Source organism: Saccostrea echinata, unplaced genomic scaffold (genome assembly GCF_033153115.1).
Source record: "Saccostrea echinata isolate AGI-Se365-2 ecotype Australia unplaced genomic scaffold, CSIRO_AGI_Sech_v1 ptg000033l, whole genome shotgun sequence".
NCBI classification, from domain to species: Eukaryota; Metazoa; Mollusca; class Bivalvia; order Ostreida; family Ostreidae; genus Saccostrea; species Saccostrea echinata.
Window position 1 is genome coordinate 7,278,626 of NW_026889782.1, and position 15,349 is coordinate 7,293,974.

Genomic DNA, 15,349 nt, shown 5'->3' on the forward strand with positions numbered 1-15,349 from the left:
TTCATTCAAAATATTGTTACATTTATAGTTCCTCTTCTTCTGACATGTGTTACTAACGTTATCTTGTTCATTCTAACCATTATCAATATAGATTTTGACAGTAAGATTCAAAAGTCGAAAGGAAACAATCAGAACTGGTTATTTTTACCAGTTTCTTTTGTTTAACAGGATCAGTCTGGATACTGCAGGTTATAGATAGTTTGTTTGAAATATCGTTTTTCTCGATTGTTGTAACCCTGCTGACTTCTTCACAAGGTATATTGATTTTCCTTAGTTTTACTTCCACTTCATATATTAGAAATATTTTCAAATCTAAGTGAAAGGTACAGGCAGAAAGGCACAATATTTGAACAAGGTCACCACAAAGAAGAGCATCCCTGTAAGAATCTAACAACTGACATCGATCTCGATGTTAATTATAACTTCAGTTTCATTCCTTCTTTTGTAACGTTATTATGTCACTTTCTTAAAACAGCTTTTCACAAAAATGCTAAAAATCCATGGTCACGGGTTGGATTTCATTTTTGTCAAGATTTGTTGGTTTCTTAACTGTAACAGTTGCATAAAAAATATATAACTATTGTAAATATGCTTCAATTGTAACAGTTATTTCTTGTATTTTTGTTGTCGATTGTAGACATTGTTTCAGTATATCTATTCTTAAGAGTTATTTATATACGAGAGTGGTCCCATGAAAACGTGAACATTTAAATATCTCATTATGTTCCTGACCAGTTTTTGTTCAATTGTAGGAAATGGTGTTTTTTTGTTATTTTAGTGAAAATATCATGAGGTTATAATATCATTCGTATGTGAAAATTGTAACAACGGAAACCAAGGAATAGTGGTCGGCGCACCGCATTTTTTTTTTTTTACTTTTTAAGAAAAGCATTACCAGGAATGTTTTGTTTATTACCATATTATACAGAAATATAACATAATGAAATAAACATGGACAGAAAGTCTATGTTCTATGTACTCATGTGCAAAAATTTTATAGTTTGACAATAAAAAGTAACAGTTTTATTACGTTTATGCATATACGCTTTTTGGTAGATATTGAAAAAAATTGGAAACATCTGGTGATTAACTGATTTTATGTCATTCAAATCATCAATCAGTATCTTGTTAAGCGGGTAAGGACTTATCTTTTTAAGACACTGGGTTATACGAGATAACAGGCTTGCTGGACTAGGTTATCCCATCGAGGAGGATCTTTGTAAACTAAACAAATGATAGATTGAAAATTTAGAAGCAGAAGGTCATACACGGAGACCAACTTCTCCAGAAGTTGTAATCATGATCAGGGTCTGGAAGTAGTCCATAGAAAGAATTAAATACGCGATCTTTCCATAACTCTACAGTGTATAAAATACGTACTAAAAATAAAATATACTGCCAAATTCCTGCGTCAAACAAAATTTTAAAATTCTAAAGAGAAACACAATTCCTGAACAATTGTACAGGCACCAGGAACTACGTTTTTAATGTTCAGCGATGCGCCGACAGCTTTAATGCAAGATCAGTTTGACTGAGAGAAAAATGATACTTATAAAGATATTTTATTAAAATTGATACCAAGCATACAAAAAATCGTGATTATGACGCAAGCGAATTTTCTACTTTATCATGTAAGTGAAGCCAAAAATATTGTAAATTTTCGAGTTTTCTGGATCAACCCTCGTATTTTCCCTAACAAAAAAATACTATAGTTAACTAAAGTTAACTATAGTTTACTATAGTTAACTAAAGTTTACAATAGTATCTAGGTTTTTTCTACTATAGTAAATCAAAGTATTTTACTATGGATTTCAGATTGTTCTATTTTTTTCTTCAATTCATACATGCACATTTGTAATATTTAATGGAACTATTATTTGTATATTCACATATTATTTATAATTTTTATACCACTGTTACCGAATTTAAGAGATTTGAAGCTTTGAAATATAAAAAAAAAAGTTTGAGAGTAAATCAAAGTACAACAGTTTTTACTATAGCTAACTATAGTTAGCTAAAGTAGATTTTTGTTAGGGTTTAGCTAATAGATGGATTTGTTTGCTGTATGTTATTAATCACACAATATTGTTGGCCAAAGATATTGACCAATTTGGTCAAATGTAGTGTTAAACTCACGTGAAACCTATGTCAAATAGCAAATTTGTGATATTTGCAAGAAATTGTATCTTTTTACTTATATATAAATTGTATATCTCTAGAAAACCAATTTACAAAAGAAGTATAATAAAGAAATTTTATAAATAAAAATGTTCTTTTGTCTATGTTTTAAGCAAAATTATTTATTTTTAGAGGGGAGTTGGCTAACATTGTACCACCCCGACGTTAAACAATCAATAATTTATCAAATTAATTAACCTTTTCAAAATCTAAAGGATATTCTTTGATTTCGGAATAATTTATGTAGATGAAAAACATTGCAGTCTTTGACTTTTCCTGAGGGTTGAAATTACTGAAATGTGAATGAAATGAATTTAAACGATTTTCAAACTATTGTGAAATCACTAATTTTTGTGGGGGTCTAATTTTCGTTGTTTTGGGGTAATGAAGAGTCCCAAAAATTTATGTCCACCACGAAATGTTAAATGCCATTTACAAAACTACTCAACAATTCTTCATCCACGAAATCAAATTTCCCAGGAATCCAAAGTTTTTTCTCAAACATTGAAAATTTGACCTCAAAAAAATATGTAATTTAAAAGTAGCTGGATTTGAAAAATACCTTCATTAGATATCTAGAACACAACAGTGTTAGTATCATTAAATTTTGTCATTAATGTTTTTGTCTTTTACATCGAGTTATATTTTTGATGTTGTAATGAAGTATAGTTTAAGAATAAGATAAAAAAAAATAATTTGTTCGTTTTCAGACAATACATAAAAACTGATTTATTGTTATTTAATACCTTTGTTTAAAAAATTAACACATATATAATAGGAGGAGTAAGCATTCCCTTTCGACCGGTCACACCTGTCGTAATCGGGCAACCGGAAAAAAAAACCTCAGGCGATAATAACCTAACAATTTGTACGAAAAACTTCAGTCAGTATTCGACTTCATGACAGATTGTATTCGCGACAACGTCATTGTATGGACCATAGAAATCGTGAAATATCGACTTTAAATGAGACTCTTAAATCCTTATTTCATCAACTTGTTTGTGAATAGCCTTTCCACGCTTTAGAAATTGTTATACGTTAAGCATGCTCAACCGGGACACATAATTTCATATGCAAGTGAAAAAGGTACATGAATAAGGGACGTTGACGAACAAAAAGTTAAAGTTTCACTATTACCATAAAGTTTTGTTGTTAGGTTTCCATTAAGGTCTTTTGTAGTAAAATATCCAATTTTCTCAGACTCTGTGTCTATCTAAATGTTGAATAGATGGTAGCAGCATTTAGAAGTTTTTGAATAAATTTTGCTTCATCTGAATACAAAAATAGGCCTGCTAACCGTGAAATTAGTACCAATAGGAAATCCAACAGATTGTTCCAAGACTTGATGTCCTAAAGTAAATAGTACAGTAAAACACTCTTATAGCGAACACGATTAAAATGAGGTGATGCTTATAGCGAAGTGAAACCTGGCTTTAAAATATATTAAAACTAACTAACTGCCGCATTCCGTGGATGCTCATAACTTGAAATAAATTATGAGTTTGCTGCCAATTCACATTACACTGATTAGTCTCAACATTGTTGAGTTAATTTGATAATATAGGTTAAAACTATGTTTTCTTACAATAATCTACATTAGTCCAGTACATGTAATGCAGTCAATAAAATATGAAACATGTAATCGTGCATATTCAAAAACACAGTTCAATGTAACTTGACCGACTGCATTGAAAGAATGTACACATATGTCCTCATTCATGTAATCCTGTTCAATGGAAATAAAGTTTATTTGATGTAAATAATCCTGACTTTTGATAGTATGATATTGATAGGCCAAGGCTTTTTGAAAAGAGTAGCGGATCAGAAATTCTTGGATAGTGAAGATGAGCAAATGCATGTCATATAAATTAGTTGAATTGTATATCTTGCACATCAAATGATAAAAATGACAAACGTTGATACATAAGTGATACAGTAAAGTTAAGATTAGAAAATGTAAGATAGTTCTTGTAAGAAAAGAAAATTGTAAGTATTTTCTTATATTTAATTTACAAATAAAATTGCGTTACACGGTAGTTTTTGAAAATGATGAAATCGTACTTATCTGTACAATTTATGAAAACCTGTTGATACTGCTTGCATTAGTTTTTTTTACCATATTATTTTAATAGTATGTGTAACTTAGGCTGAAATACATGTAATCACATCTGAAGGATTTTATTTCAGTCTATTTAAGTTAAAAATATATTTTTTGAATGGCAATTAAAATATGCAAAATAAAAGAGAACAACTTATTTTTGTAATATCTTTGTTGATTTTTTTGGATGCCATTTATTAGATGATTTGTCCATAATAATTGTAGTATTCCAAAATTGATATGGTCTTGCAATTTCAGGCAAATTCTGTAATGATATGACCTTGACCCCCTACGAAATATCAAGGTCAATACTTAAAAAAATGATCCCTTCTGTTTCTGTTCTACACAGTATTTTGGCCCCATCTCTAATAATATCATTGAAACAAAAAAAGTGTCTAGAAGAATGATAAGAAATGCATACACAAAAAATGAAATGTCGTTGTTTCTACCACTTAAGATTCGTTTATCACGTATTTGAACGAAATTGACATATGGATATTGCAGTTCAGCATGATGCCTTCCAGAGTGTATATTCACAATTTTCAATCTCAGCATCCATTGTTGTAAAAATTTAAGCAAAAATATAGAAAATGTTGAAAATAAATTGATAAAATGTTGCACTGACCTTTTACCTCCTAAAATGAGATAGGAGGTCAAATTTTAAGACAATTTACCTGCTGTACATTCTTTTACTGTTATCACCCCATATCTGAATAAAGGTGTCATGGAATGTATAAATGTGACTAGGATGTGCCAAAAAACAAGAAATATTGCCCGAAAATTGAAAAAAAAATACCCCGTTGCTTAGAAACCACGTTAAAGTAATAATATGCAGAGTTGAAAAAAAGGTTCATGTGATTAATATAGTTCAGTATAACGCCCTTTTGTAAGTATATTCCAAATTTCCTTTCAAACATATATCATTGAAATATTTTCTTGAAGATTAACAAGTTCAAAAATTTAAATAGGATTTTGCACTTATTTGACCTTTTGACCTTTAAGTCTACTAGTAAGGTCAGTAGGAAGGTACCCGAATAGTCATGGAATATCATCTCTAAGACAATCCCTACAAAATGGTATGGAATATGACTAGCTATTTCTTTGGCTAAAAAAGTTAAAATTTCAATTGAAATGATACATTATAAGTCAAAAGGTCTCTAAAGTCGCTTAAAATGCGCCGGTAAAGAGTCTTAAACTCTTCTGACTTTCTCTCTCCTCTCCCTTTTCCTTTTCTATATCAGATGACACGGTACAGAATGCTTTAAGAGAAATCTACTGCACTATGAATATTTTTCTCTTATCTGTCACAATTTTCCATGAAAATCTTGGGTCCACAGATTTTTTTGGGCATAAATGAAGGTCATTCCAGGTAAGTTCGAGATCACTGAGAAAAACAGTGTAAAATTCGTCCCATGCTCTATTCGTACATTATAAAAAGATAGCTTACGACAAGAAGGTTAGTTAACAACTTTGTCATGACCAAAGATCATTTGATCATTTTCCAGATCATTTCCTTGCTTGTTTAACGTCCCTTCAAGAATTTTTCACACTTATTGAGTCGCAACAACTTGCCGATGGAGGCCTGCTAATTTAGGTCTATACTTGGCACTTACTTGCCTTTGAGCGGTGAGGGATCTTTTTCGTGCCAGCACCTTTTGTGACAGGGAACCTCGGTTTATACCTCGTCATCTGAAGGACCGGTCTTCACGTTCCGTATGGGGATTCGAACCCGTGTTGTAAGGGTCAACTCGTCACTCCGTGACACTAGAGCAAACACTCTAATTACTGCGCCATGCGGTCGACAAATTCAGGGATTAAGAAAAATGTTTATATCTTGTCTTGACCAAACCCTGTAAATGAAAAACCACTTTTAATCTTATTCCTGAAATGATTTGTTTGTTTGTTTGTTGTTTAACATCCCTCTCTCGAGTTTTTTTTACTCATATAGAGACGCCACCACTTGGCGTTGGAGAGCTGCAAATTTTGACATATACTCGGCACTCAATGCCATTGAGCAGTGAGGGATCTAAAAGTGACCTACTGCGACACGGGACCTCGGTTTATACGGTCTCATCCGAAGGACCGGCCTCCACGTCCCACAGTGGGATTCGAACCCACGAGGTAAGGATCAACTCCTTACTCCGCGACTCTAGAGCGAACGCTCTAACCACTGCGCCACGCGGGCGACCTTCCTGAAATTGAGATTGCTTATGACCTGTGGGGATTTCATAATGTTGACTTAAGGTCATTCTGGCAAGCTGGAGATCGCTGACAGGAAAAGTAAAAATCTTGAATTCAGCCCATAACTTTCTTTTGGAAAAAAACATAAGAAGTTCATACATGATTTGTTTATGATTTAAGTTTGTGTCTTCATCTTAATTAAACTGGTCGCGGTGGCTTATTATCCGTAATTTTCACTTCTAATGTCCGGCTTTTGGCGAGGGAGCAGTCCTTATCTACATGAAAGTTATATGGCTTTGATTTGACGCGGCGTCGTAAAGGAGAATCCCTTCGGGTATGACTTCAAAACATTGGTTCAAGTGTCATGTTTTGTGTTGGCGCGATACAAGTAAAAAAAAAACACTCACTGCTCAATGGCCTTGAGTGCAGAGTATAGGTCTAAATTGCAAGTTTCATCTATATTTGGTGGTGTCATTCACGAGTTAACAAGTGATAAGCTATCAAACAGAACTAGTATTTCTCACATGAATAGAATTTTTTTCATTTGCAAGAGTTACTTCCCTTTGTCATGACAACAAAGAAAACATAACGAACATACACATAGAGATGTTATTTATTAGATACTTCTCCATTAAGTTGGTGTGTTTTAGAGGAAAAACAACACCTTGTGTCGTCTGACCCTAGATTTACCCAGAAAGGGCAATGACTCATAAATGTGAACTTTGGGTATTATAAAAACTTTCTTTTCTGAAAACTGAAAGGGGTGACAACAAGATTATTGTATCCTATTATGATATTTTGCAGAGAAATTACTAATTCAAACAGCTTGTAGTTTCCCTATAAATAATCAAATATTAAGATCCAAGTAAATGCACATCTCTGAGATACTTACAATTGATCTGCAAAATAAGAACTTCCTATCTTGAAAACTACATAAAAAGTTATCCAGACAAATAGGGAATCCTGTATGCAATATTATGTTAAAAAATGACTAAGTTCAATGGCCCTGAGTGCCGAGTAAAGGTCAAAATTTGATGCCCTTCACCAGTACATGGTGACGTCTCTCTATGTGTGAAAATATTCTCGAATGGGACGTAATGTGCACATTTCTGTTATATGTACGGCACCATTAGCCTGCAAAACAAAAACGTCGTATATTGAAAGCTGTAGGAGGAGTGTCCGGACAAATAGGGTATCCTTTATACAATAAACACGACATCAATAATTGTCCACTGTGACGCCATAATAAAGTCGTGTTTATGAACGTAACCAAGCAATTTGTAATCATTTTGTATTTGTCTAAAGAGCCATTAAAAGGCAGGAAGCTCTTCAAGTTATAATGTGTATTCGAGTTTTATGAATCTTTATTTTATTTGCCATTTAAATTCAGTTGATAATGTGCTGCAATAGTGTGTCTGTAATTGGCCTCAGCAACGTTTTATGTCGGAGCTAATATACATATGTTTATGCTTGCCTCAGTTGTTGAGACATTAAAAAATCTATTGTTATGACATTCTCTTACTATAAAAGAAAACTGCTCATATGACTGCTAGGAGTTATTTACAATTCTATACCTTGTATATCTTGCAAGGTAGAAGATTCTTGAATGAACCGTGAGAAATGTAGGCCATTGCGTTCCGAGAGGTGAAGAACTGTCGTAAGAAGCATTTAACAAATACTGGATTAAACCAGCTTTTATTTGACATTATAGCACATTAACTCTACGTAAAAAACAAAAGCCTCTTTAGAGCGTCCAATCAAAATTCAGGTCAAATAAAGTTCTCCACGTTAGACTTTTTATTTAAGTAACGATAGATAAACACTCCTTTATCGTGTCCTTAATTTTTAGCTATTTATTGACAAAAAAACCTTACAACAAATACATTAAAACACATTTTAAAACCAATTATCTTCTTTAGTGTGCCTTTCATTTACTCGGACTTTGCTCGAAATATTTCATTTGTCTAAATGAAAAATAATAAATGGCTAAAAACAATCCCCTAGGCAGGGGATGCTTACTCCTCCTTGGCACTTGCTCCCACCTCTGATGTTTTAGAGGTCCGTGTTTGCTCTTTTCCCGACCGATATTGGTATTGTTTCAATGGAATATAATATATGTTAGCAAGTCCTTAAAAAAGTATCAGTTAAAAAAAACTTCCAAAACTATAACGAAATTAATTCTTTTTTCTTAGGAGGAGGAGGAGAATAAACTTATATACAATAAAGTAGGATATTTTTTGTTATTAATAGATGTTTTGAGGGAAAAAATTTCAAAAATAAAATATATGATTTTTTTTTACTTTACAATACAAATAACAATTATTTATTTTTGGCGTTAAAGATATCGCATTATAAATATTTACATTTTTTCATTCAATTAACTATAAGAAGCTGATTTTTTTTTACTTAACAAAGGAAATATGAAGAGAACGAACAGTTATCCAGCTTAAACGTCCATTGAAACAATTCATAGCGGGAGCAGAGGAAACACTGGCTCCTTATGATAAGGTGAAATTGATCTATCCGATAATTTGTCATTATTTCTCAATTTCTCATATTTTTGAACTAACTTCATTTATGCAAAATTACTTAATAAAATTAAGAAGTTTGTTTGATGTCGGATTTACTCAATTAATGTCAGTCGATCGGATTTCCTGTCTTTGTCCTCTCACTTTTGTGTACCTATCTTTTTATAACAGAGCCCTCCATAGGAAAATGTAATGTTTACTCAATGTTTCTTTAATTAATTCCTTTGTGTCCCTCACCTTGACCGAGTCAATTTCTACGTCGGATGCAAAATGCGTCACTTTATGCTGGAACCTCAGGAATAAAACATCATAAAAATATATTCCATCTTGGTAATATATTTTCAGGTAGGACAAAATTTTTTTCTTTATATTTTTTTTAATATTTATTTTCTAATATATGTAATTATTAATTTCAAACTGTAAAGATGTAATTTGTTATTTTTTATGCAATTCATTATTTACATTATAAAAGAATCATTATTTGTTTTCTTATATTTTACTTGTTATACTTGTTAAAGATTTAATTAATCAAGCCAATATTTGATAATTTTGATATTACGAAAGTTGTGGCACATTTTTATGTGTACAACTTTCTAATATCAAAATTATCATGCACTGGCTTGATTAATTTAACCTTTAACTTAACCCTAGTTTGGCTCTGATATAATGTTCTTTTCATAATTTGAGCACTATGTGTCTCCGGAATTTTTCGGGTCACGTGATTGTTTCTAAATTTGATCCGTTTTTACACCTCCGCCCACTTATGTGTAAATTGCGAAAAGATATTTTGTTGTAAAACGAGAAGGAGGTATAGTGCACTGTCCTAGTTTTCACCTACTTCAAGGTTTAAAGAAAAAGTACCCATTACTATTAATTGATTCACTCTGCGCATTGGATATGAGGACCCAGATAGCATGACTATGTTTGGCCCAACGTTGGCTAATGGTTGGACCTCTGGCCGATGGTTGGCGTTGGCTATACAACGTTGGCCCGACGCTGGACCAATGTCAACATATCACTATTTTACTCAGAAGCCAAGGTTGGTTGGGGACACAACGTTGGCCCACTGTTGTTAGCTTGTCACTACTAAGTTGACGGTGTTTGTTGGGAGTACAACGTTGGCCCAACATCGGGCCAACATTGTGAATAACGTCATTATTTTGATACAATTTGTTGGGTAGACACGTTGAACCAACATTGGGGTGAAGTCAGAATTCAGGGAACACGTGAAGTGTTCGTTATAAAATCGGACGAAGACAGAGAGTGAAAGAAAAATATAGAAAATAGTTAACTATTTGTATTTGATGTTACACATACCGTGTGTTCTTCATAAACATGCATGGTGATAAATGTATCAAGTTATTTAATGTAAAATATGTTTAAATCTTTAAACACTACAATAAATTAAATGTTTTTGAGAATCACATAAAAAATTATTCAATTATGCATAAATCTAAATTAACTTTCATATCAAAAAAATAAAATGAAAATATAAGACGAACACACTATAAAGACTTCCATTACATAATTTTTCTAAAGTGTTGGATTTAGGGAGCACATTCCAAGATAAGAGCACATTTTCTGACCAAGCAATTAGGACAGGGTTTTTCAAAGCGTGAAACTGGCCAGTTTCTATGGTAATCGTAATATCTTATAGGACGGGGTGGTCAAATCTGCATCTTTTTAGCATGTCCGACATTTTAATCACGGAAGTTTCCTACAGAAGAACGTTGAAGGTGTTATGTAAAAAAAGAAAACTTTGAAATGTGTGTCCTTTAATGTGGATTTTTAGAGCTGTGTCCAAACATTTCACATATATGTATTCAGAAATGTAAGTACCATTTACCTAAATTTCAGATTTTAATTCACAAAATGCAAATTAAGTTTGTTTATCTAAACATGCTACATGCAATTTTTATCTTTTTTCTAAGCTTGCGTAAATTTTATATAACTAGTTCAGTTGCTATATAATCACTATGCCTTTTCCACATGATGTGTACATCATAAAATAAAACGTATTATTGTTATCACTTAAATCTAATTTGTACACGGTTAACATCTCTTGAGCTTAATTTTTGGAAAAATGGTAAATTAATTACGTACATCAACCGTGACTGTAACAAAGGAAAATATATAATAACATCCACATTCCAACTACATTTGGATTTATAAATTTTTTTTTTAAGAATATCTTTGAAAGTTTGGCTGGGTCAGTTTCATAATCATTTAGACATCTATATTAAAATTCTGTCATATTTTCAACCAAATGTTAAGAAAAGAAATCAAGGGTTATTACTTCGTGCTTTAATGGAAAGCAAATCTCTTCTTTATAGACTAAAATTCTCATTTTATTTAATTGGTGGAAATAACTTGATGAATAAAGAGAAGAGTATTTGCTGCCATATGCAAAGATGACGGGGATTTAAAAAGTAAGTAATAAATAATACGTGCTCAGTCCCCCCCCCCCCCCCCCCCCGAAAAATGTTATAGTCGGACATTGCTACTAAATGTTGAAAAAAATAATCTAACTAATTTAAAAAAGAATACAAAATAATGAAAATATCCATCGTATTAATAGTTTTCTAATGCAAGGAATAAATTACTATGAACTTGTAAGTATGACTTTACTTTTAGTTTTCAGCATATCTCTTTATTTTGAGAGATTTGCTGAATGGAGGAAATCGTTCAAAAATGCAGTAGAGGACAGTGAATGGGTATTAACCTGTTAATAAGTGAATTTGCGGAAAAAAAAAGTGTATGTAGTGTCAAATAAATGGAAAAATTTGGAAATTTATTCTCGATAAAATTTTAATCTTAAAAAGGGCAAACTTATTTATTGTTTTAATTATATTCAAAATACATTTGTTATTTTATACTTTCATTTGCTTCCCTTGTGTAGAAACAATAAATTCTATCACTCATAATTTTTGTTCTGATAAAATATAAGAAGTTAAACAAACCTGATATTACTATTTATTTATTTTAGCTAACTTGTATTTTCAAGTATGGGATTGGGGTAGACTTTTTTCTGATTGTAAAGACGATCGGATTAGTTCATATGCAGATCTGTAACAATTAAATAGTGTGAATGACCACACATTAGGCCAATGTTGGTCCAATATATCGAGCCAACATTGGGCCGATGAGCAAACCGTCATTTGCCAATATTTTTCCAATGTAATTAATGACGTTGGCCCAACATTGGCCCAATGTCGCATTCATTGGGCCAATGTTGGCTCAATGTTGGACCAATATCTGAAGAATCACATTTTACATTGTACCAACGTTGGCCCAACATTGGACCGATGAGCAAAATTACTTTGGGCCAATGTCATTTGCAACATTGGCCCAATGTAACCGATGACGTTGGCCCAATGTTAGCTTGCTATCTGGGGAACTGCTTATATATACTACATGTAAATCATTTCAAAGATTTCCTCGTAAATTAATGCTCTGTTTCTTGCTATAAATTCACGAGAAACATATCACATCCAGCCTCGCCGTGTTTATACATATATCACTATAATCGATACCAATTGCGCCCCGTTATTAGCAAACCTATTTTGTATTCATATGAACCAAAATTTATTTAAAAATTCTACATGAGAAGAAGAAAACACTTGCTCTGGCCTTCATCTCGAATTAAGATATACCGACGACGAATCATCAATTAACAAAAGTTACTTCCATTCATATGTCGATTCGATATATCCCAGTGAACTTGAAATAAAAGACCCACATAGTCTGACATATCTGTTTTATATTTGGATATTTTACCAGAAAAAACCCGTTATTGGTAACCTAACAGCAAAACTTTAAAATAAAGGTGATGACTTTAACTTTTCTATCGTCAACTTCCCTTATTTTTGTAGAAATAAAACGATATCACCTGCATATGGTGTTATGTCTCTCAATTGATTTAAAAAAGTAAGAGCATGCTGCACATAATTAATTTTTTAAAAGTGGCTCCCTATTTACCAATAAGTTGATGAAACAAGGATATCAAAAGTATCGTTTGTAGTCATCATTTCGCAAGTTTTATGGTCGATACAATGACCTAATCAGCAAATACATTCTGTCATTAGGTCAAATACTGACTGACGTTTTTCATACAAATTGTTAGGACAGTACACACTGATATTTCTACGATTTTTTCCAATTATTTGATCATGACAAGGAGCACACGCGGGTGTGACCGATCGACAGCGGATGATTACTCCTCCATGGCACCTGATCCCGCATCTGATTTTGGAGGTCCGTGTTTGCTCTGCTCCTATTTTGTATTGTATAAATCGACTATGAGCTTAAATACTGTTCGTTATCTCTATATTTCATCTTTAGTATGATATCAAGGTATCCATTTTTTTCTCTTTAATATGTGTATCTTCTTTCCAAAATAGTTGAAAACCCCATATAATATTTAGTCCAGGTAACGTTATATTCAAAAGTATATAGTAAGCAGACAGGCTGAAACAATAATTTATAGACCTTGTCAGAAAATACAGCCTTTCATTAGGTCAAATGCTGACTGACTTCTTTCATACTAATTGTTAGGCCATTATTTACAAACTGATTTGTCGACGAATTTTACCGTTACTTCCCGATCATAACAAGGAGCAGACGGCGGGTGTGACCGGTCGGCAAGGGATTCTCACTCCTCCATGGCACCTGATCCCACCTCTGATGTCATAGAGGTCCGTGTTTGCTCTACTCCTATTTTGTAATGTTTAATGGACTTTTGAGCTCGATTACTGTTCGTTATCTCCACATATTTCATCTATATGTTTATTTCCGATGTGTATATTATGTGGAAAATACGATAATTAAAAATACGAGGGTTGATCCAAAAGTTCATGGAATTATTTTTAAAATTTTATCGTGATGTGATTTAAGCAAACAATAGACATATTTATAAAATAGAGCCATTATGCAACAATACTGGAAAATATCATCAAGTTCCAATTACTATTAAGGTCACAAGAGCCTTCTTAATATGGACAGTTGTAAAATCCAGGGGAGACTTCGACGTAACGTCATAAGGTATGTCACGTCAGTTGTCGGAGCATCTCACCCTTACGTTCAAATCGACTTAGAAATTCTACAGAATGCTGCATTCTTTTCTTCATTTCTGCTCTCGAGAAAAGCCTGGGTACGCATCTCACACCCACTTTCTTTTTTATTACGATCGTTTTTCAAAATACGCTCCACGCAGGTACGTTAAGCCTTCCCAGAGAATATCGCAGTGTACTCTGCGCCTTCACTTCTCTGAACTACAAGTGTTTGACGTCATAATTGAAAATGACGTCAAGTCACTGCAAACTTGAGCTGTTATGATAGGGAGAGTGTCATAAACTTTACACGTTATTTCAATCTGCATATAAAGTATCAGAAAGGTTGTGTAAAATAAACGTGTTTTAATCTTTTTTTTTAAGTCATATGTATATCCGAATATTTTAGATTACTTGGCTTTATTACTCTTGTTTAGAAATCAGAGTGTTCAAAATATATACGAAAATATACGTTTGACATTTACCCTTTTATACCCTTTAATTGAAGTAGAATTTATAATATGCGTATAAAGGAGCCTGGCGCAGGTGATTAATGAGGATTTATTTGAGATCTTTTGTGGAAATCTGTAAGAGGAATTTCCCCTTTAACTGAATCTTGCTTTGGAAAATGCTTGATGGCTTTGTTTTAATACAGATGACGATATTGAGTAGAAAATACCCACAAATTTGTCGGTAAGTTGAATTTATTGTGAAATATTTTGTTCCAGAGAAATAGTATAACTTTTCCCAAGCATATTTCGGGTTCATAAGGATGCGACGAGTTTATTTATGTGACAAAAAGTTAAAAATAGTTATGTCAATCAGCTGCACCGAAGCGATTTATGTGCAACACTTCAAAAAAGTAGAAATGGCCATCTCGTGATTTACGAGGTTAAGTGATATCGTTACAATTACGTTTATATACAGCTTAGAGAACTCTCTATATATAAATTGGCCGTACATAACTTACAAATAAAAATAAAAATCGACCTTGTAGTGTTATGTTTTGAAGGCATTTAAAGCTTCGGGAAGCCTCAACATTGCTGCGCATCGTCTCATATGATGTTCCTATTTCAGTAGCAATGTCAACCTCAGTACATTGGCGGTCCACTTCCATAACGCTCTCAATTTGTCTACGAGGAAAAATCGACCATCCAATAGGCGGCAACACCTTTTATCCACCTCCAAGGAAGTTCTATTTTCCTTAAATTTCTCACGCCACTGTAAAACCAGTGGCTTACTGCACGTTTGTCCTGCCTGTATCAGTAGTATATGCGTATAAGTCGGAGTGTTCCCGAGATTTTCACAAAACTTAT